The sequence below is a fragment of the Canis lupus genome, chromosome 18 (assembly GCF_003254725.2).
Source record: "Canis lupus dingo isolate Sandy chromosome 18, ASM325472v2, whole genome shotgun sequence".
In the NCBI taxonomy this organism is placed as follows: Eukaryota; Metazoa; Chordata; class Mammalia; order Carnivora; family Canidae; genus Canis; species Canis lupus.
The window spans coordinates 29,524,421-29,548,262 of NC_064260.1; the positions used below are offsets into that span (position 1 = coordinate 29,524,421).

General features: G+C 36.4%; 1 long non-coding RNA gene across 1 annotated transcript in view; it reads left to right on the forward strand.

The window, feature by feature from the left end:
- The first annotated feature begins 218 nt into the window (after positions 1-218).
- LOC112663743 (uncharacterized) overlaps positions 219-23,842 on the forward strand; it is a 30,479-nt gene continuing 6,855 nt past the window's right edge. The window contains exon 1 of the long non-coding RNA XR_003139348.3: positions 219-429. This is a non-coding gene — a long non-coding RNA (uncharacterized LOC112663743). The remainder of the gene's footprint in view (positions 430-23,842) is intronic.

Below are 23,842 nucleotides of genomic sequence, written 5' to 3' on the forward strand. Positions count from 1 at the left end.
CTCACTTACGTGTCTCATAGCTAGTGGGCTACCATCTTAGGTGTGGCATCAGCAAGAATGAGGGTGTGTAGATTATAAAGAAATTTATAGGCTACTCTATGTACTTTGATTGCCATTTAGAGTGAGATAGGAAGCTAAGTGAGGGTTGTGAGTAGAGATGTGTCATGATTTAACTTCCTTTTAAAGGGCTTCCTTTTTTAAATCGCTGCCATGTTATTAATAGACTGCAGAGAAGCGAGAACAGAGCCAGAAGGGGCGGTAAGAGCTGATACAATAATCTTTATTCATCACTCTCATTTTATCATGGTGAAAATGTTTGTGAGAAGCTCTGTAATAGGTCATATCTCAAGTTCAGTTGGCCAAGATTGAGTTATTTGCTGACTCTCATGCTGCAAGCACACCTAGGCAAGGACTTATCTGGCATTCTCGGTGAGTATTGTAGGAGATAGGTTTTGCTGGCCAGAAAAATGGGAGAGACGGCTGTTGGTTAGATAATCAATAATGTTTTTCCTGGTGGACTAAGAGCATTAAAGCATTAAATGTCTTGAAGCTTTTAACTAGAATATTAAATTGATAAAGTTTTATGTTAGAATAGCCTTTCTAAGTACCGAGAAAAATGGACCAAAGGGAAGGAAGACCAGAAGCAGAGAATCCAATTAGATGTTGTTTCCATAGCCCAGGTGAGACATGATAGTATATGATAGTGACCTGGGATTGATTGATGGTGGGAAGTGAGGGCAATGGAGAGGAGACATCAATAGTGGTGCTCAGACTAGATTTTGGAAATGGGTCAATGGGTAGATCATGTTGGCATTCTTTGAAATTTATATTTTTTTATAAAAGAAGAGCATGTTTAGGAAGAAAATTAGTTTGTCTCCAGATAAGCTGAGTTTAAGATATGTTTAGAAAAATCTAAATAATGATGTACAATAGGCAGATTCTGAAGGGCAGGAGATATATCAAAGCTCAAAATATAGATGTAAGGGTTATCTATGCACATATGATTATGTTCAAGTACAAACAAAAAATGAATCCAGAAAAAATGGGACTGGAGCAAGATGATGTTCTGAACATATGTTTTTATTTTCTCTGGCTCCGCATATAATGAGGGGAGAGAGGAGAGATTCAGAGAGAGGTAAATAGCAGATAAATAGAGGTTTAAAAAACATTTGAATGGAAGATATTAGCAATGAGTTAGAAATGTTTAGTATAAGAATAGAAAGAATATATACAATATAATCTTTAGAAATAAAGTGAGAAGAAATCACAATGTCAAAACACATGTGAGAAAATATCCCTGCAGAATTAGAAGTAATTCCAAGAGTCAATCTGAGAATTTCTCCTTGAGAGGAGAAAATGTAGAATTATTCTAATACTAGAAAAGTGAATTACCAGTGAAAACAAGTGTTATTGACAGGCTCCTGTGATCATGCATTCCAAATTTGTAGTTATACATTTAAAAGAAGGCAAATCAGTTTCAGCGCTTGTTTCTGCAAATTAGGTGAAGTTTTGCATGTAATCACAGTTGGGGTTTTGCCAAGTGAGAAAGCCAGAGGGATAGTGGGTTCTGTGTTTTGATTGTATTGAGCAAGAAATTATGGTGATGGACGAAGGAATACAAGTTGTGTACAGGATACACTGCAGACAGCAAGTTGGGGATGGTGGTAGATATTTTTTTTAAAGTGATAAATTTAATGAATTGCATGATTCAGGGAAGTCAAGGAATTGTTTAGATGTGTGCAAAGTCAGTGAGTTGAAATGTTAGAACTTTGTAAGAGAGGATTCTTTAAATCAAGATTTGAGATGTAAGAGGCACCTGGGTGGTGTCTGCCTTCAACGGGGTTGTAATCCCAGGGTCCTGGGATCGAGTCCCGCATCAAGCTCCACGCAGGGAGCCTGCTTCTCCCTCTGCCTGTATCTCTGCCTCTCTGTGTGTGTCCCTCATAAATAAATACATAAAATCTTTTTTAAAAAAAGATTTGAGATGTCATATATTTATTGGAAGTAAAAAAAAAAGTCTAGAAATGACTATGAGACTAGTTGAATAAAGAGGCAGGAGGAAAAATTTCTTTCAGATAAATTTTTTATAAGGATGGCCAGATGAGAAGTTTCCTGTGGCACGACCCTTGAACCTATCTGATGCTGAAGACCATATAATAAGCAACAATTATAGGCAGTAAAGAGGAGAACAACTCAGGTGGTAATACTTCAGTGAATGTTTTAGATTGAGCACAATATTTTGAAATGTCATGTAGTATCGTCAGATAACATGGATTTCAAAAGCACTGGGCTTTAAGGGAGAGTTATGAATTACATGTTTGTGTCCACCTTTCAATTCTTCTGTTGAAACCCTAACTCTCAGTGTGATGGGATTTGGAGCTGGGGCCTTAGAAGGTTAGGTGAAGTCATGAGCACGGTGTCCTTATGATGAGTTGAGTGCCTTATAAGAAGAGACATGAGAGCTTTCTCTCTTTGGGTGCACAAGAAAGAGGTCACATGAGTACACAATGAAATGGCAGCTGCGTGAAAGCAAAGGAGAGAGCCTTCACCAAGAACTGGCACCTTGATCTTTGTCTTCTCAGCCTTGAGACCTGTGAGAAATACGTGTTGGTTGTTTAAGTCACTACTCTGTGATGTTATGTCATAGCAGCCTGAGCTTATTAAGGCAAGGAGTGATAAGAAGTCATCTGGGGCCGGGAATGAGAAGCAAGTAGGAGCAATGCTCCTCCACCTCCAGCCCCAACCCCACTTTCCCAACGTGGAAAGTATGTGGTGTGAGAGAAATAAGTAGTCATCCTTCAGAGAGCCCTGGGGCCATGTCACTCAGATTCACACAGAAGTGTTACAGCAATGAGGGTTTGGAAAGGAGGTTTAAAGGATAAAAGATCTGGCTGGTCACAGGCCGTAAGTATATTCGAGGGCATGGTGGAAGGACTCTAGGGGTTGGGGAAGATCTGAGATTAGGAGATGGACAGGGGACAGAACCCCAGCTGGTGGCTTAGGGAGTTGGGTTAGAACTGAGGTAAGTGAGTATGTAAGACAAGAATGTATTCATTGTCTTTCCATTACACATGGATAATTGATTCTAATTATGGCCATCTGCATTCAGTGGAGGTTTCTGGTGTGGAGGTGCCTCAAGCACTGGTCCTCCTGTGGAAGACATGGAGCTCTGTTGGCAGCCTTTACATGACAGAGTTGGGAAATGGGTGGTTGTACCACCGCACCCAGAGCTCAGTGGTGTCATTTCACTTCCAGAACATCTGGAACCTTGTAGGCTTCCTTTAAATTTTTGTATGGGCTGATACTTTCACACTAGCATTCTGGGCATTTAGTCCTAATGATGGTCTTACATATGTGTGCGTTTGGGTGTTCTTTTCTCACATGCCTATTAGTGAAGTGATATTTGCTTTTGATAAAATTTTGTATCAACTTAATTTTTTTTCACAGTAATTGTTTGAAACTCCTTATAGATGTAAAACTATATTTTGGGGAAGGGAGCGCTATGCGTAAATACCTCATGAGGGCATTTGTATGAACAGTTTGATTGCAACTATATCAACACATAAAAATCATGTGGAATATGTGCAATAAATAATACAGATTTGTGAAATGGATTAAGAAGAAAAGCTAACATCATTTGAGCTCATGGTATATGCTAGATGCAATCCTCAAACTGTCACCTATATTATTTCACCGAATATCCATAATGACACTATGTACTGTTATCAATCACATTTTACATGAGGACATCGAGGCACAGAAAGGTTAAAGAATTTATACAAGAATACTCACACATTATGGAGAGAAGCCAAGAAATAAACCTTGGCTCCAGATCTAACACTGAAACATACACCTGCACACATATATTCCTATATACACATATGACCTATATATTTCCTATATATTTATATATTATGTATATAAATTAAGTAGGCCCCATGCCGCTTGAAAGAATTGAAGCACTAGGACAGTTCAGGGAAGAAGGTTATTGATTACTTCTGGTGGAATGAATGAGAAAAAAGAGGAGTTAACAAGAAGCCAGAGCTGAGATGAGCTGCTATACAGAGTATGAGGATTTCAGGTGGAAGCGCCAACACACACGCACACAGGATGTGTATATTTACAGAATGGCAAGTAGCTTCACTTCATTGAAGAGCAGGTGTATATGAGAAGGAAAGAAATGGTCAATAGGAATGGAATGATAAATTTGGATATTACTGAAGGCTTCGATTATATGCTATTTCTATAGGCTAATATAGAGTGGAAAAATGGAGATATTGGACCAGAGAAATTCTGTTTTGATAATAGCTGTATTTTGGAAGACATTAATGATATAAATCAGCACAAGAATTGCTCAATTGTAAAACTACGATAGACATTTCAGTAATAAATAATGGAAAAAGTAGGAGGGTTATTTTCATACTTTGCTATAACTTAAACCGTAACTTCTGTAGCTGTAATTTTACAGCTATCTGACCTTAGTTGGAAATTATTAACCTCACACTTCAAAGCCTTAAAACTTCTGGCAGAAATTAAAGACAAAAATTAAACCTGAACTAATATTACATGTTAATGTACTAAATAAATAAAATATTCTTTGAATGCCTCAGCCTAACTCTTCCCCCGCAATTTTCATTCCCTCTCTTTCTTCTTCTGTACTTCCAAGAGGCTTATGATATATGATAAATGTCACTTTGCTTGCGTTCTGAAAGGAAAGAGGCAGAGATTAGGAAAATAATGAGCAACTCAATATCCCTGCTTCTTTCATCACTTCACATTCACACTTGTTTAAATACTGTTTAACAATGCACATGATAAGACTAACAGCTGTGTTCTGCAAGGGTGGCTAAAGATCTTTCAACCAAAATTGGTCACGGATGGCTATCATCACACCTACATCCATCCACCATCTAATTTTTTTTTTAATTAAAACTTTTACCTTTTATCATAGGAATGATTAACATACAAGAAAGGAGATATTTCTCCATTATTGACAAATCACAAATAGACTAATATCTCTGTGTTGGAAAGATTCATGACGTTAATAATTTTATATCATTTGTTCTATTATACGTTAGGTTAACCCCACATCCTCTGAGAATATACTGACCTCAAAAATGTACAATGATTTTCAAAATCTTTCATGCTTAAGAATTAAGAGCCCCTTGAAAAGTAAACGCAAGTAAAGTCACTTTTCTTTTCCTGAAGGAAGATAAAACCCACCGTGGGTCAGCAGAACTGAATATTTCTTTCTCTCATTAGTGAGAAAGCTTTTATCTTTGGTCCATTGATTATCCACAAACTTTTTCAGCTCATTCCTACAGTTCAAGCTATTTTTGTAATGGAAATGAGTCACAGGAAGCTGTACCTTTAAAATAATCCTGACAAACAACATTAATTTACTTTGTAAGACTCCATTATTAGATAAGCACAGAGTGTAGCAACAAAACAACAAAAAAAACTTGAAGAATTTGTAGAAAAACAAATACGGTAGCAGAACTTGGCCAGACAACTGAACTGCGTACACTTCCCGACTCTTTCATTGTCTTCTCTGTTTGGAATGAAAGCAACGTGACATTCAAGGTGCCTAACACTTCTGTGGTTAAACACACCACTGAAAAGTAAGAGCACATTGTAGGTAGGGCTAAAAAAAGCCCTCCTCCTTTATGTAGAAGGAGTAATTAGGCATGTGCCACAGACACATGTGCCAAAAGCCCCAAGAGGGATTTTCTTCCAGGTAATCTAAAATTATCTAATATATTTTAAATTGAAATGTTTTCCTGCTTTCTTTGTTTTAAAATTCAGAAGATTGTTGGCATATATTAAGTCCAAATATCTAAATGTGTTGAAAATGATCTTTACAGTTTCTAAAAATTTTTGTTTTTGAAGCAAGCAGCATACATATCTAAAATAAATCACTTCCTTCTTCTCCTCTTCCTCCTCCTCCTTTTCCTCCTTCTTCTTTTTTTTTTTTTTTCTTTTTTGTCTTTTTCTAGATACAAAAACCAGATTGGTGTCTTCATGCAACAACATTGAGCTGGAGCAGAGCATTTCTAAATGAACACTGGTCCTCTTTTTTGGCACAAAGTAACTGAATAGTATTAATAATGAAGCCTAAGCTCTTGGTCTATTTTTCCGAAGTAGTTTATAACCTTTCATGAGAGTGGTTCATAAACTTTTTCAGCATACCAAGATATTTGATGTTGCCAATATTGGGGCATATATTATATACCTCAGTTACCTGGAGATAAGATTTTGTGCAAAATCAGTGAATCAACTAGGACGCAGTCTCTATGGAGATTCACCAACCATCCAAATCTTTTTTTTCCCCCAAAAAAACCCCTGCATGCATTAGTTCAGAAGACTTGACTTGTGCTCTAAACTTAATGACTCTGTTATAATAATCTTAATGCACTTGTCCTGAAATTTTTTCTTCCACAGCAGATTATAGAAAATAAGTCAGAAGAATTGGCAGGAAGCTAAATTTAGTACTGAAGATCCTAGGCACTGGAGATGAAATGGGCGACAACATGATCAATGGTACCAGAAAGCTGAGACTCTACCCCAGCAGATGCTCACTCACTCTCCTTGCCTCTGTCGGGATCACTATACGATATTCAGCGCAGGCACTCATGTTTCTCCTAATCATGAGTCATTAAGGAAAAGCTAAATTAGGTTCCATATATTATGTGTAAAGAGCCATGACTGTGTGTCAAATATTAGATGAATACCTCTCGAGGGGGAAACAGACTACTCTTTCTTTCAAATTCCCTGGCTTAAATGTATTTTTAAGGAACTCCTACACAGGGAAAAGTTCATCTCCCAAAGATGGAGATGTAAAGTCGAGTTCATGGGTTGCATAGGCCATGCATTCAAAACTGAAATTGGAATGATTTGTCACTAATCGTGCTAACAGCCCATCAGTGCTTACATTTTGAAAACTGTTTTATTTATGTCACCCGATGGGTCACAACTCTGAAGTGTATGTTTGGGTTTTACACACAAGGGAACTGAAGATCGAAGAGGTGAAGGGAATCATCCCAAGTCACAGAGCTGATAAATGGCAGAATGTGACCATAGACAACTTGTCATAAAACTAAATTTGTTATGGTTTCCTTCAAAACCTGCCACTTCTCATTTTTCCCAGATATTATACATATCAGTATGAATATCTGTCACATTACAGAGTAGATAAAATCCAACAGTTAAATGAAAACCACAGCTTACTCCAGTAAATCATATTATTCCTCTGAATTCTGAAATGATATTGAAAATACTTTCTAAAAAAAAAATAATTTTTCATGGGAAAAACAATCTGCCCTATCCTGAGTTTCCAACTCTTAGGAACGTAGCCTTCATTTAAAAAATAATTGCGCTCCAAAGACGGTAGGACACGTGGGACCTTTGCTGGTTTCCAGGAATATAAAAAAGTGTTGCCCCACCCCCCTCCCCACCTTCTTTTTGGAAATGGCTTCAATGTCATTATATATTCCTACAAAGAAAGCATGGAGGAGCAACACAACCCAGTGGTTCCGAGTACTCTAGAGTCAGATTCTCCAGGTACAAATCCAGCCTCTTGGCCTCCTTAGATTTGTGTCCTTGAACAAATGACTTCCTCACTTAGTGCCTCCTATTGTCTTCTACAAATGGGGATAAGAGTATTACTTACCTCATAGTTTGTTGTGAAGAATAATTGCATGTAAGCTCATTTACATAAGGTTAAGAGCTGTGTAGAAAATGTACTTTTTGGGTTTCGAAATAACCCTAAGATAGAGGCATTTTTAATCCTTATTTTAGAGATGAGATCACTGAGCCTGAGAAAAGTTAATTAACTTTCCCAATGTCAAACAGGTGCGTGTGGCAGAGCAGGAAATGAAACACAAGTCTGATTAGAAAGCATCTGTTTAACCGGTATGAAATATTTTAACCTGGAACTAGCTGAAGTAGTGCATTACTTAATCAGTTCAGAAAATGTGGAATTTTATGAAACGAGTTTTGCTTTAAAAAAAAAAAAAAAAAAAAAAAAAAAAAACTAGACATTGCACTGAGTTCTTTGAATTTTTTTTTTTTTTTGAGTTTTTAAGTTTCTTTTTAAAGGGCATTATAGAGTTCAAGGTTGGGTGGTTTACCAAAGGTAACAGAGTGCTGGCAATGATTGTCCTCACCACATCATATTAGTTACTCTCTGTGAGCACCTGTTCTATTTCAGCATCTTTCATGCATTATCTTAAGACCTATGACAACACAATAGCATGAATACCTACGTTTGCAGATGGGAAGACAGAGGCGTGTAGAGGTTGAGAAATGTACTTATAGTTATTCAGATATAAGGTTGCAGACCTACGAAATAAAGCTAGTGTGGCTTAGCTTTCAAACCTATTTTATGCAAAATTGCTTTTTATCATAAGTTTCTGACAGTAAGTTCCTTACTGTGTCCATGACTATCTAATAGTAATAAGGTACCCAGTATGCCTCCATATTCGTCTTCACTTATGTTAGACTCAATAGTATTTTAGTTTATTTCCTTTATTTCCTTTATCATCCATACATCTATCCATCCATCTGCCCATCCATTCATCCATCCCTCCATCCACCCACCTTTATCTTTCACTTCCCCCATCCATCTAGGAGATTGAGCATCTTCTCTGTGCTAGCACTCTACTAGTGTTTAGAAAAGAGACATTATTTCAGTGTATGTGTGGGTGATTTCACTGATGAACGAGTTCTTTTAAAATCTGGATTCTTGGGCAGCCCGGGTGGCCCGGTGGTTTAGTGCTGCCTTCGGCCCAGGGAGTGATCCTGGAGACCCAGGATCGAGTCCCGCGTTGGGCTCCCTGGATGGAACCTGCTTCTCCCTCTGCCTGTGTCTCTGCCCCTCTCTCTCTCTGTGCCTCTCGTGAATAAATAAAATAAAATCTTTAAAAGAAATCTGGATTCTTCTCCAAAATATGCTTTTACAAAGATAGTTACTTTCTCCTATGAATTGTTTTGTTTAGATTCTTCCTTTTGCACATGGAACATGGTTGCCAACATACATTCCACCACACGATCTATTCACTTACTTATTCTTTGAAGAAATATTCATCACGTGCCTACCCTCTATCAGACATTCATTTGACTCCTGGATACAGAAGAAAGCAAAACAGACACAATGCCTTGCTTCCATGGAAGTTTTATTACCTGTAGAAAAGACAGAGCCTAAGTCAGCTGTGTGGTGGGACTGTCAGGTGGGACAATGGAGATAATTAAGGGCAGGTAAGGAAAATGGACATGTGACCAATGTAAATGATATGATCAGAAAAGAGCTCTCTACTAGAGTGGTGTTGTAAGCTGGCACCTGAAAGAAGCAAGCTATGCCAATATTAGGTAAAAATCCTTAAAGCAGATGAAAAGTAAGAACAAACATCCTGAGGTAGAGATTTGCTTGACATGTTCAGACCTCTGGCCATGTTAGCTGTAATAATCAGGGATGTGAAATGGTAGAGAGTGGGGCCAGAGCAAAGGGGTGGGGTGTTGAGGATGAAAGTCTCATCATTCAGGACATTATAAGCCATTGAAGAACTCTGATTTTCAACTCGAGTGAGTTGAGAAGATGGTCAAATGATTGAAGCCAGAGAATGACTTGCCCAGACATTTCTCAGATGTCACTCTGATGGTTGTTTTGAGAATAAACTGTGCAGAAAGGAGGACATATAAGGGATGCGGGTGCCTTAGGCCACAGTAATTGTAATAGAGCAAGTGGATCAAGCAAGTTTTCTGTGGGCAAGAGATGTGGTGTGTCTGACAGAGACAGTAAGTCCAGATCTGGACTGAGTAACTGGAAGGAGGTCATTGCCATTGACTAAAATGAGAAAGGCAGAGAATATCCTAGTGGGGAAAATTGGGAAAATCACAAGCAACATTTTTTATACACCAGTGATTCACCTGTGATTCACCAACATTTTTTATACATTACCCCATATAGTCCTTACATAAAAACATACAATTCAGTTGTTATCCTCTATCTTTTATAGCAGAGGAAACCCAGAATAAGTGAGATTAATTATTTTCCTAAATTGACACAATCAGGAGAGAAAAGCAAAATTCCCATCCATGTCTGTGTCATGACAATGCCACCGTTGTGGACATTACATATGTCTTTCTCCCCCACCACTTGGTATCATGTAAATGCTTACCTGATTTTTTTCTGATTTTCTGATCCAATGTTACAGTGGGATTATAAGCGTTAAGTGTATATGCTGTTTTGTTTTCATCTCCTGGAGTGCTGTGCTCAAAGTAGATGCACAGTAAGAGTTTTGAACAGAAGTATACCTACCTCAACAAAGAAAAATGATTCCCGGCACACTGTTTCAAGCAAAGTGACCAATGTTGCCTCTGTGTAACATGATGTGATACATAACGATGGGAGTTTATCACTTAGAACAATTTTGTTATTAAGTAAGGGAATGTTGAACTTGTGAAAATAGGATTTAGAAAACACATGTGTTACACACACACACACACACACACACACACACACAAATCCAGTAGGAATAATTAAATAGTAATGCTAGAAAAGGGCACAGAAATAACCATGGTTTGGGGGCACCTGGGTGGCTCGGTGGTTGAGCGTTTGCCTTCAGCTCAGGGCATGACCCCAGGGTCCTGGAAGCAAGTCCCGCATTGGGCTCCCTGGGGACAGCCTGCTTCTCCCTGTCTGTGTCTCTGTGTCTCTCATGAATAAATAAATAAATAAATAAAATCTTTAATAAAAAAGAAAAGAAATAACCATGCTATCATAAAAAAATGACAAAACAGAGCCCAGAATAATTAAAGTACTTTTCAGGATCACAAAACTAAAGAATTCGACTTCAGAGTTTCTTCACGTCTTTGCAGAGAGACAATTGTGTGTTGCCCTATATCCCTAGTATTTAATAAAGTCAGTAAAAATTCAAAAAATACCATCTGTGTGGGGTGCCTAAGTGGTTTGCTGGGCTAAGCATTTGCCTTCTGCTCAGGTCCTGACCCCAGGGTCTGGGGATCAAGCCCCCACCACTGCTAGGCCCCCCTTGCTTCTCTCTCTCTCCCTCTTCCACTCTCCCTGCTCATGCTTTCTTTCTCTCCTTTCTGTCTCTCTCAAATAAATAAATAAAATCTTTTTTTTTTTTTTTTAAGTATCATTTGGCAGCATAGATGATGCATCATCAACACAGGTTAATATCAGAAAGAAAAAATACGGTGGGTCAAATGCCTCAGAAACTCTTCTGCAAGCTTTGTTTTTTCCCAGGACTAGAAGTTTGGGGGGATTTGCTGCAAGGTTTGTCTACCTGAATAGTGAGTATTTTTGTTTGAATAGGCACTAATGCTTTGCTCAGGGAGTTGAGATCAGTGTTTCAGTACTGACCCGAAGTAAAATTTCTATAAAGGTTACCATTTGGGGAATGTGTAGTTTGTTTGAATCTTTCAATAAGTAATACATTGCTGATTCTGTGTCGCTTGGAAGCTTCATTACCTCTTTCAGCCCACTAGAGCCCCATTAGGTAATTATTATTATTTTTAAAAATTATTTATTTTTTTTTATTTTTTAAAGATTTTATTTATTCATGAGAGACAGAGAGATAGAGAGGCAGAGACATGGGCAGAGGGAGAAGTAGGCTCCTGCGGGGAGCCAGATGTGGGACTCGATCCCAGAACCCTGGGGTCACGACCTGAGCCAAAGACAGACACTCAACCGCTGAGCCACTTCATTTTAGTGAATGAAGTAAAACCACTAGATCTTGAAAAATAATTCAAAAGAATGACTCCAAAGAGCTAATGTGAGATTCTTTTTTTAAAAAAGATTTTATTTATTTATTCCTGAGAGACACAGAGAGAGAGGCAGAGACACAGGCAGAAGGAGAAGCAGGATCTATGTAGGAAGCCTGACATGGGACTCGACCCCAGGTCTCCAGGATCATGCCCTGGGCTGAAGGCAGGCGCTAAACCACTGAGCCACCTGGGCTGCCCTGATGTGAGACTCTTAGTCTCCACCCCACACACTACTCTATATCATTGAAGGTGTTTACAGACATAAAATATATTCATAACCTTCTGATGTCAATGTCATATTGCTTTTTGAACAAAGGACAGGTAATATATTTAGTAGTTGAGAATTAGCTATGACTAGAATTCTATGTACACTCCCCGGATTTATTAGAGCATTTTCAAGGCAAGTGTATCTAGAAACGTGTGTGCTTTGAGTAAGACTCAAGGTGAAGTGGTAATGAATTGTTTATTAAAGGAAAGCTCTTTCATGTGACATTAATACCTTTAATTAAAACTGGAACTTTCTTTAAAATAATGGAAATTTCAGATTGTTTCACCACTTTTTTGGCAAAAATTCACGTCTAGAATGGAGGAGGAGGTTTGTCTGAGAGTTTAGTGATGTAAGGTCCTTACAAAACACATTAGGTAAATTAAGAAACGAACTGGAGACTTAACATAATAATTCTTGTGTGTCTAGACTCAGTTGTCTAGAATGGATGCTTGAATATATTTGGATCTTTCTGCTTTATTTTATTTCATCTTTACATTTTTTTAGGTCACCATCTTTAAGTTCTGAATGACTTTATTGTCACAAACTGTATGGCAAAATTTCACCCTTAAAATAGAAGCCATGTAAATAAAGTCAGGTTTAATTAACAAATGCCTATCTTTTTATGGAACGGATAAGTGATTCATTGTAAATTATTCACAAAGGGCATTTAGAAAGTCATAGAAATTAATCATTATGGTTATATTTCAGTATATGTGTACATACGCGTGTAAATCTTTATTTCTTCGACTAAAGCCCTGAAGTTAAAATACTGTTAGTGGTTTTTTTATTGTTATCATTTGTAAGAAAAATTATTAGGAATACTGGAATATATTAAGCATAAACACTGCTTATTTTATCCTATTAGAGTTTAGCTTATTGGAGCCAGACTTCCTGAGTTTGGAACCTGACTCCTATGCTTGTTAGCTGAGCAGTTTTCTTATTCATAAATTGTTTCATCTTCCCAAAATGTTAAATGAAGGGGAGCATAGTACTAAGTCATAGGGTGGTTGTCAAAACTTAGATAATTAATATATGCAAATTTCTTAGAACATTGTCTATAATCTAATACATGCCCAAATGATGTTAATAGCTGTCATTATATTTTACTTTTACTGGTATTTGGCATTATTTTCTTGGACTTTGATAAAAAATATTGGATTTGACTGTATTAGTTTATTTCTCTCTTTTCTTTTAAATATTTTATTTATTTCTTTATTTGAGAGAGAATGAGAGACAGCACAAGCAGGTAGGGGTAGCAGAGGGAGAAGCAGGCTCCCCACAGAGCAGAGAGCCCGACTCTGGCCTGGATCCCAGGACTCTGATCTGAGCTGAAGGCAGATGCTTAACTGACTGAACCACCCAGGCACCCCTCGTTTATCTCTTATGTTAGATTACAACTCTTCTATTTAAAGTCTAAAATATTTCATGTATTTATAAAAAGTATATTTATTGTGTAAATTTTGGAAATAAATTTAGCAATAAACAAGAGAAAAAAACATCTCATCAACTAAAAATGATCAGTATTTACATTTGGTGATATTGGTTTCTTTTCAGTCATGTCTTTAATGAATATTTTACATAGTTTAAGTCATTATGTACATGAATTTTTATATTATAAGTAACTACTTACCATTAAAAAAATCATTTTGGTGTACCATCAAAATGTCTTTTTAAAAAAATTTAATTAGTGCATAATATTACATCTGGTAAGTAAAGCATGATTTAATTAATCATATTTCTATCGCTGGTTATTTTTTTAATTTATTTTTTTAAGTTTTTAAATTTATTTATGATAGTCATAGAAGAGAATTGCAGAGACATAGGCAGAGGGAGAAGCAGGCTCCATGCACCAGGAGCCCGATGTGGGATTCGATCCTGGGTCTCCAGGATCGCGCCCTGGGCCAAAGGCAGGCGCCAAACCGTTGCGCCACCCAGGGATCCCTATTACTGGTCATTTAATCTATTTCCAAGTTTATCATTGAGTAACCCTATGTTAATGACTTTCTTAAGTTAACATTTGTTAAGTGGAGCCTTGGGGTAAAGGATGGAAAGTTGTGGTTCAACAAAAGACCATGACAGAAATTGAAATAGATTTCACAGGTGTTGGAGGAAGTAGTAGGCATGTCTTGAGGGACAACACAGGGAGGTCAAGGCAAGGTGCAGGCAGAAAGAGCCATAGGAGTTGGGGACATGCCCTTATTAGGGTCTGTGGGTGGAGTGCTTTGGGATTCCCAGCTAAGGCTCAATTGATCAATTCAAACCAAAAAAGTAGGTTTTGGGTAAACTCTAATGAGATCTTAACTAAGGGGCACATAGGGTAAGGCCCAAGGAGATGGAGAGGCCTCATTAGAAGGGCACCTGGGAGAGTCAGTTCTAGAAGTTATATCTGCTTGTGACTCTGAGGGCCGCTATCTAGAGTGTGCACTTGCTTGAGGGACTTAGTGTCAGTGTAAGGTCCCCAGAGGTTGCTGACCCAACAGAACAGATGCCAAGGCTGTGATGCCAAAGAATAGCTTAGCTAAACTCTCAACATCCTACAAGTGGCATTAGTAGTCGTACAGATTTGTTTTCCTTTTGTATTTTTTATTATGATAGGACAACTGATATAAATGCATTGAGGAGCTCACACTGTTTTCCAGATAAAATTGAACCAAATTTCAGTACTACAAATGACATCACACAGAGTCTTTCCTATTTTTAATGCTACTCTAGAAAATGGTGATACTCTAAAGAAAATGGCAGATTATCCCTTTTTTGATTATGAAAATCACACATACATTTGCTAAAATAGAAACATGGGTATCGTACAATGAAATAATATGCAGAAATGTGAATGATAAGTGTCTTTCATCCATCCCACATCCCCAGAACCACAACCGATGGTTAACCACAATCGCAAACAATGACTTCTAAATCATTTGGGGAAAGACCCAATCTCTCTCCGCTTTTCCTGTGCTCCCTTGTCTGGCTGCCAAGCTGACCACGGGCAGTGTGAGAGAACAGGCGATAGATAATGTGTTTCATCTCTGGTATATCATTGCAGGCAACGAAAAAATTGCATTTTTTAAATTCTATACCACTTGAATGCAAAGTCCTTGATATATTTCTTCCCTAGCAGCTCACAACAACTCAGTGAGGTGACTGTTATCTCCATTTTACAACAAAGTAATCATCATCAACAACAAAACTAAATTGCTTGTCCAGTGTCACACATTTGGTAAACAAAGGGCTTAATTTCATACCCTGATCACCCTGGCTCTCAGCACCATGCAAAGTGGAAAATGTAATCCCTTTCCAAATTCACTAGCTTTTTTAAATAAAAATTTTCATCAATCAGTTTGAATTTATTTAGTTATTACTATGCCTACTAACCAGGTATATTTCCTCTTGCTTCTTTTTAATTTATGTGAAATCATATAACATAATACCTGTTATAGGTTTGAAATTCACTGTTTTGTGAGATCTAAAGTCAATCAGTGACGTAACAAAAAGAGCCAATCATTTTGATCCAAGGAGGTAATTAGATACATTTAGAAAAGATATAGAAATTGAATTAATATTTAGTCTAGAATCTCCTAAGGATTCCTGATTTTAGAAAATAATCATACATTATCCAGAGATAAATTTCTGAAACATCATTCATCTGTAACCCCAACAAAATTGTGGGTAGAAAAAAGTAACTCTTAAAAGTAATAACATGGTGGTCCAAATGACTAGGTATTTATTTAGTTCCAGTGATAGGGCTGTATCTAGAGACAGTGATTGGAAGTGGACTCAAAGTGCTCTTTATACAGATAATCAACACTGCACTCCTAAATGTCGCTGCTAGTCCTTTGCTTTCAGAGTCAGAAATTTATGCACATTAAATTTTTGATTTATCATTTTTTTATTGTACTGAGAACATTTAAACAGGAGATCTAAGCTTTTAACAGATTTCTAAGTGCACAATATAATATTAATTCTAATCACAGTGTTGAACAACAATTAGTGCTTTTGAACAGTAACTCCTCATTCCCCTCATCCCAGCTCCTGGGATTCTCCTATCAAACATAACTATATCAAATATAGTTTGACTATTTGACATAATTCACACAAGTACAATCATGTAGTATTTGTCCTTCTGGGACTGGATTATTTCACTTAGCAGAGTGTCTCAAGTTCATCCACGTGTTGCTTATAGCAGAATTTCCTTTTTTTTAAATTTTTTGACTAGTATTCCAGTATGTGTGTATATATATATAAATATATATATATATATATAAATATAAATATATATATATACCTCATTTTCTTCATTCATTGAGGAGTGGATGGATATTAAGGTTTTCACATCGTGGGTATTGTAATAATGCTGCAAAGAACATAGTGGTGTAAATAGCTCTTCTAGATTTTGACTTTAATTCTTTTTTTTTAAGATTTAATTTATTTATTCATGAGAGACACAGAGAGAGAGAGAAGGAGAGGCAGAGACACAAGCAGAGGGAGAAGCTGGCTCCATGCAGGGAGCCCGATGTGGGACTCGATCCCGGGTCTCCAGGATTAGGCCCTGGGCTGAAGGCGGCGCTAAACCGCTGAGCCTCCCGGGTTGCCCTCATTCTTATGGATAAATACTCAAAAGTGGGAATGCTGTATCATATTGTAATTCTATTTCAAATTTTTTTGAGGAAACTCCATATTGTTTATCATTCTTAATTACATAGTTTTATGGATGCTATTGCTAAAAAGGGATTAGAAGAATCTGGATATTTATAAGCACTATTCATGTTAAAAATAACAAAATTTAGAAAAATTAGAAAAAAATGGCAAAAGTGCTATTTGCATTGCGGGACAAGCAATCATACACACTTCAGCAGTTATGAGACGAGAAGATTTATATCACTCAATCAAATCAGGGATTATTAAAGTCGTTTAGAATACTGTCCAACTGACAGTTTACATAGTCCTCATGCTTAGGCCTTAGGTAGTAAAAATTGGAAAACTGAACTTATGTTACATTCCTAGACAAATAAAACTGCTGCACGTCTGAAACTCACAGCAACAGCAAACCCAAATTCACGTAAGTTCAGGAAGGACTAAAAAAATTAGCCTATGTACTAAGAGATATGTTTTTAATAAGTGAATGAAAACATTTATTTTGGTAATAATAAATTTGTTAAACACATTATTAGCGTTCAGCATACAACATTACATGCACGTCTGTCTAACTATGCATAAATGTAAGAGCCAGATGGATTGTGCTAATGCCAGCATTGCAAAGCAGTACCTCAAAGCAGAAGCACTCTCTGATAACTAGATTAATCAGTAATTGTTTTGGTGTTCATCAAAATATCATTAATCCTTAAAAATTAAATGGTTATTAATGCACATGAAATATGGAAACACAAAGAAAAATCTTTGAAATGATTGTTTTTACTGCTGTTCTCTGTATTTAGGACTTATTTTAAAGGGAGGAATGTAGCATTCTTTTTAGGTCCTTGTAACAGGCACATTTCCAATCAGAGTATTGGAAGTTGTTTGTTTTAATTCCTGATCCTTTTCTCTGCAGCACATCTTACCTCTGAAAGAGTATGCCTCTGGCATCTTTGTCTGGCAAAGCCCTAAATTCATCTTTATTCCAAGTAACACTTTTTCAATTTGTCAATGAGGCAAATTCCATGCTATTCAGTGACAGACAGACATACCACCTCACTTATAAATCTTTTAATTCTTTTTTTCCCCTATTTTTACACTTGTTTTTTTTTAATTTTTTAAGTTAAAATATCAAATACATACAAAAGAGTTCACAACTTTAGGTCCACAGGTTTATGAATTATCATAGACCTAAATACACTCATGTAAATACCATCAAGGTCAAGAAATAAACTGTTACCAAAACCCAAAGAGATAGACAAAGCACTTCCTAAACACGACCCTCCTTCTCACCCAAAGAAAACATTCTCCTGATTTCTAACAGAATATATAAACTTTGCCTGTCTTTGAACTTTATGTAAATTAATCATAAAGTATGTGGGCTTTCTTTAAACTCTTAATATTTTGATCATTTTTTTCATTATAGTTCAGCATTGCATTGCATGAATAGAATATGATTAATTTCTCCATGATACCCTTCATGTATGTTTAGTTTGTTTCCCACAGGGGCTATTACATCTGCTATGATCATTTCTTACATGTCTTTTGGCCACAGGTGCACTTATTTCCACAGAGCATATACCTGAATATGTTTAAATTTGGTAGATAATGCTAATAGTTTTTCAATGGAATTGTGCCAATAAACCTATCCACAGTAGTGAGTGAGAATTCCTACTGCACCATTTGCCACTACATTACTTTTTAGTCTTTCAAACTTGAACCATTCTGATAGTTATAGAGTGGGATCTCATTGTGGTTTTAATTTTCACTTACTTGACAACTAATGGAATAGAGATATTTTCATATAATTATTTGATGACTTGGTATCCTCATAGTATCCTTATTTATATATAAAATATTTGTATATGTAAACATTTATATCTATATATAGAAATATTAGGATAAAAGGAAAAACAAAACACCAAACCAAGTTGAGAATTTAACATTTCCTAATGAATATTTCCATAAATATGAAATGGAGAAAAAAGTCCCACACAGGTATCTTGAAATATATTTATATTTATGGAAAGAAGCTGGGAAGATATTTTAATCAGAGAATTATTTCTTAAACTTTTTTTTTTTTAATTGAACACTAACTACCTCATTTACTAGTACTCTGAGGAGTGGTCAGTGACCTTGAGCAAGGAGGATAAGCAGGTTCCAGATAGCAATGATGTACTAGATTTTCAATCTGATTCACTCTGTCAATGACCCACAGCATCCACTAATGCACAGAGCAAGTCCAGGTTCAGGTCAGTGACTCCCAAAACACAATGGCCATGGCCTTCATACATGTCATTCTGCGCTGCAGCATGGCCACCCTTATTGGCCTGTCCATCAAAGCCAAGCTTCTACAATCCCTTCCTTAGTGTTTCAAGAGATATATGCATATTACACCAAGGCCTTATGTGCTGGAGCATGCAGTGAGCAAGCAGCTGTGGATAAGGAACGGGTAGCAGTTGCCCTGGTGAACATCCACCTGTTATGAACCGTTGTCAACCAGTGCCTATCGGGGGCTCCTGAGCCTAGTTTTTAGCCCTCAGCCCCACCCATGGCTCATAGCCTTCTTTTCTTGAATTATGGACAGTGAGAAACTATTTTTTTATTTTGTAATAAATCTTTAATTTATGCTTAAAAATTCAAGTTTCATGACCAAATTTCTTATAGGTCATTGTCTCTAATATTACTGCTTTGCAAGAATTCTTTTTACATTATGGATACAAACTCATTGCCAATTACTTATAGAAAAAGATTAGTCTTTTTAATAAATTCTAGATATTCACATAGAAGAAATGAAGCTTGACTTATAAATCAAGACATACAGAAATAACAAAATGAGGAAGACTGAAGATCAAAGATAAATAATCGCAGAAAATAAAACAATAAACTTTTGAAAAAATAATGTAAATATCTATGGATTTGGAATAGTGAAATATTCATTAAACAGAATATTAAAAAAATTGAAATTTGGACAACATTCACACAGAGTTCATATTTCTAGGACTGGGATAGGGATATTCAGGATAAGCTTGTGTCATCTGTTAGTGCCAGAAAGTTAAGAAAGCACTAAAACAAACAAACAAAAACACACAACCAAAAGAGTATGTCAAAAGGCCATAGGAGCTATTTGAAAGAGCTCTTAATGACCAAAGCTGGAACAATTTAAGCAACTAAATAAATTATGTATTGGATGATCACCCAAAGTTTAAAATTAATATCTGTTCTAATATAAATAAATGGTTAAATATATAATGAAATAAAGTGTCTTAATTCATTCAGGCTGCTACAACAAAAATACCATAAACCAGGTGGCTTATAAATAACATTTATTTCTCACAGTTCTAGAGTCTGGGAAGTCCAGGATGATGGTGCCAGCAGATTCTATGTCTGCAGGTTCATAGACAGCTATCTTTTCTATGTCCTCACATATTGGAAAGAGCTAGGGAGTTCTGTGGGTCTCTTATAAAAATACTAATCCCATTCACAAGTGTTCCACTCTTATGACCTAAGCACTTCCTAAAGGTGCTACCTAATACCATCACGTTGGATATTAGGATTTCAACATTAATTTGCGGGGGATGCAAACATCAGGCCATAGCCTGGGGGTGGAAGAAACACTTCTGCTGTAGAGAAGAAGTCCAGTACATGTAGGCAGGTTCTCTGCTCTCAAGCATTTGAGTATAATTCCCTATTCCTTAAATGTGTGTTGCTCATAATGACTTCCTTCCAGAAAGTACAGCATGAAAAGAGATGAAAGGAGAATAACTCTACAAAGAAACCTAAGAAATATTCCTTTAGGCAGATGATGAGTCAAGAATATATACTCTTGATGTGTTATGATGAAAATGGAGCTTTACCTCCATGGCCTTCTTCCAAAAACTACACACAATCCCAGCCTACTCATAAGACAAACATGAGGCAAATCTCAGTTGTGGGGCATTCTACAAAATATCTAACTCCTCAAGATTGCCAAGGTCATCAAAATCAAGGTCTGAGAAACCTTATGGTTACGGGAAGGCTAGGAAACCTGACAGTTAAGTGTTCTATGGGATCCTGGAAGAGATCTTGGAACAGGAAAAGAACATTAGCTAAAAACTAAGGAAATATGAATCAAGTATGGGGTATGGTTAATGACGATATATCAACATCGGTTCATTAGCTGTGACAAATGTACCATACTGATATATTAACAATAAGGAACAGAATGGGAGGGGGTACAGCAACTCTCCTTCAGCATTTCTATGAATCTAAAACTATTCTAATATAAAAAGCTTACTTCAAATATTACAAGAAAGTGAAAAGTCCAGCTATTGAATGTGGGCATGTGTTAAAGTACATATAAACAATAAAGCCCTTGTATTCAGAATATATAATGTAAGAATTTTTAAAAAGGAGCTTTTCTAATGTATAAGGTGTGTTCATTTTTAGCATACTGCTTGATGAGTTGTGTCAAAAGTAGATGGTCACTTAGCTAATACCACAATCAAGATCAAGAATATTCCCATCATTCACATCCTTTTGATTTTATATGTGTCTGCCCCCTAAATTTGTCCTCCTATGTTTTTGAAACTCCTAAATCACTTGGCCTTCTATTTTGTTCCTCTAAACAAGAATCCTAAGAATCATCTTTAATCTTCTCACTCCCTCACTTTTTCTTTCCCATTGGATATCCTCTCAAATTGCATGAGTTCTCTTTTCAATATTCGAAATATCTGAAATTTGAGCATTCTTCAGCACATCCACTTTAGTTCAAATGATCATTTCATTTTCAGTTGTCTGAACCATCATGATATCCTTCTAACTGGTGTTGACACTTTTCATTCCTCTTACCCCAGGCAGATAAAGTTTACAGAATGATGGTAAATGGATCTGGAGAGGCAGCACAGATAACTACAATATATGTTATTACAGTCCTAATCAATATATAATACATTTGACTTTTATTCCACCCTCAAAGGAAATAAGATGCTGATTTTTGTGAGATCAACCTTGAATTTGAGTCAGAAATAGGAAGGAAACTTCATAAAATCCCAGGTTCTATGGTAGGTTCTTTGGTGCATAGTTTAGTGTATTACTAGCTGCACAACTTAGACTCCATTTGTCTTATCTTTTGACTTCTCCACAGTCTTTGGAGGAAGGCATTAATGGTCTTATTCTTAGATCAGGTAGCTAAGGTTTGGAAGGGTTAAACAAGGAAGTGATAGAGTTACTATCGGAACTATATTAAAAACAATCATGCATGGTCTCCATTATACCATCTTGCCTTACTCGAGGCAGGAAATCTTTGTAATCTTTCCAATTTGAAATAATGAGGAGGCTAATTGTTGGCTATGGGAATGGCAGCTTCTGTAATTAGAGAATCGAGTTGAAGGAAGAATCTATACAACTTGATGAAAAGATAAACAACACATAATGACTTTAGAGAAGGCAAGATAGATGGTAGAGTCTGAGGCCCTGGGAGAATTGTGTCTAGTTTATTGTAGAGGCACCTGGGATTACACATCATTATTCTATGTTTCTTTAGTTGGGTTATTGATTTGAGGAGCCTGGGCAACTCCTGTCCCAGTTGTAATTCAGCTGCTGTGGTTTTATACTGAAACACCTACCGTATCCCCCCTAATTCAATGAAAGATAACTACATTGATATATTTGCCAGATTTTTGTTGCCGTTGTTTTTGTTGTTTTCATTTTTCTTCTCAGACTCCAGCTGTCCCTAGGTCCATCTGTTTTTATTGCATTTACCATATATTGTTCAGCATGAGGCTTACTGGAAGCACATTCATGTAAATCTGCAGGTGCAAAGTTGATGCATTCGGCACCTGCAAACATTTGGAAAATTCACCAAGAGGCACTTTCAGCCGTTAGGGGATGGGGAAAAAAAACAATTAGTGGATAACATAAACCCTTAATATTGTTATTCTTATTATTTTTTCAAAACCAAATGTCTTCCAGTATGTCTCCTAGAGGACTAAATCTAAGCCAAGTTTGAATTAAAAATAAAATAATAACTCGTTTTGGGTTCTCCAAACACATTAAAGCACTGGAAATTCTCTTAGCTGCCTGCAAAAGAAAACCATTCTTTTTAATGGTCATATAATTAAAATTGGAAAAATACATTTTTACAGAGCTCTTTGTAAGTAAAAATTACCTGTGGGGAAACAATATGAGGTATTTCCATTTGAAATGTTTTTCTCAAATAAAGTTCATTCTCTCTTTCAATGCCCTCATCAACCAGCACCAATAAGCATTTGTCCCAACCACTTATTAAAAGATGAGAACCCTCCATGCAGGAAAAAAGAAAGTAAAAATTCAAATTTCTCATCTCTTTCACTTTTAATTAAATACCGATCATTTTAGTGTGTGTATTCATCCTTCCATATGTAGTGTTGTGGATGACTTTTAAGAGTGAACATAAATTAAGAAATGCATAGCTACAACTCCTTCAGCAATCAAGAAACTAAATCAGCATTGTTTTCACTTATTTTGTTTGTGGTATCATACACGTTGAGTCAAAAATGTGGGTGAACATCAAGCAGTTTGATTGATGTGTCCTTCCAGGAAGTTCTTTGGACTTGACACTTGGCCTCTTATGGCTGAACTATAGTGGTGTTAAGAGAATAATGAAAATCTATCAAAATGTACCTTATAATTTGAGTTGCAATCACAATAGAAAGCAATATAGATCTACTCTTTCTGCATCATCCTTTCTTTATAATAAGATTTTCAATACCAAGCCACAAAAACATAATTTGAAAACTTCTTGGACTTTATTACAATGAAAATGGGATGGTAAAGAAAAGAGGTGCTTTACTTACCATGCCATGACCAGGTACTTTTCCTTATATGATTTTATTAAATCCTACATAGTCTCCAGAAGTTGAAATCATTGTATTTTCTATAACAGAGCCTCATAATATAATTTACTTAGTATGTTGTTGTATATTCCAAGTGACTTCCATGCATTATTTATTAAATATGATTAATTATTCTAGAAGTGAGATACATTATAATCTCCATTTTATAGATGAGAACACAGAGGCACAGAGGAGTTACACAACTTACTCAAAGTCACAAACCTAGTGAGTGGTAGAAATGGAATTTGAAGTCAGGGAATCTTGATCAGCATTCCCATACCTAGATGCAAAATGATAGCACTGA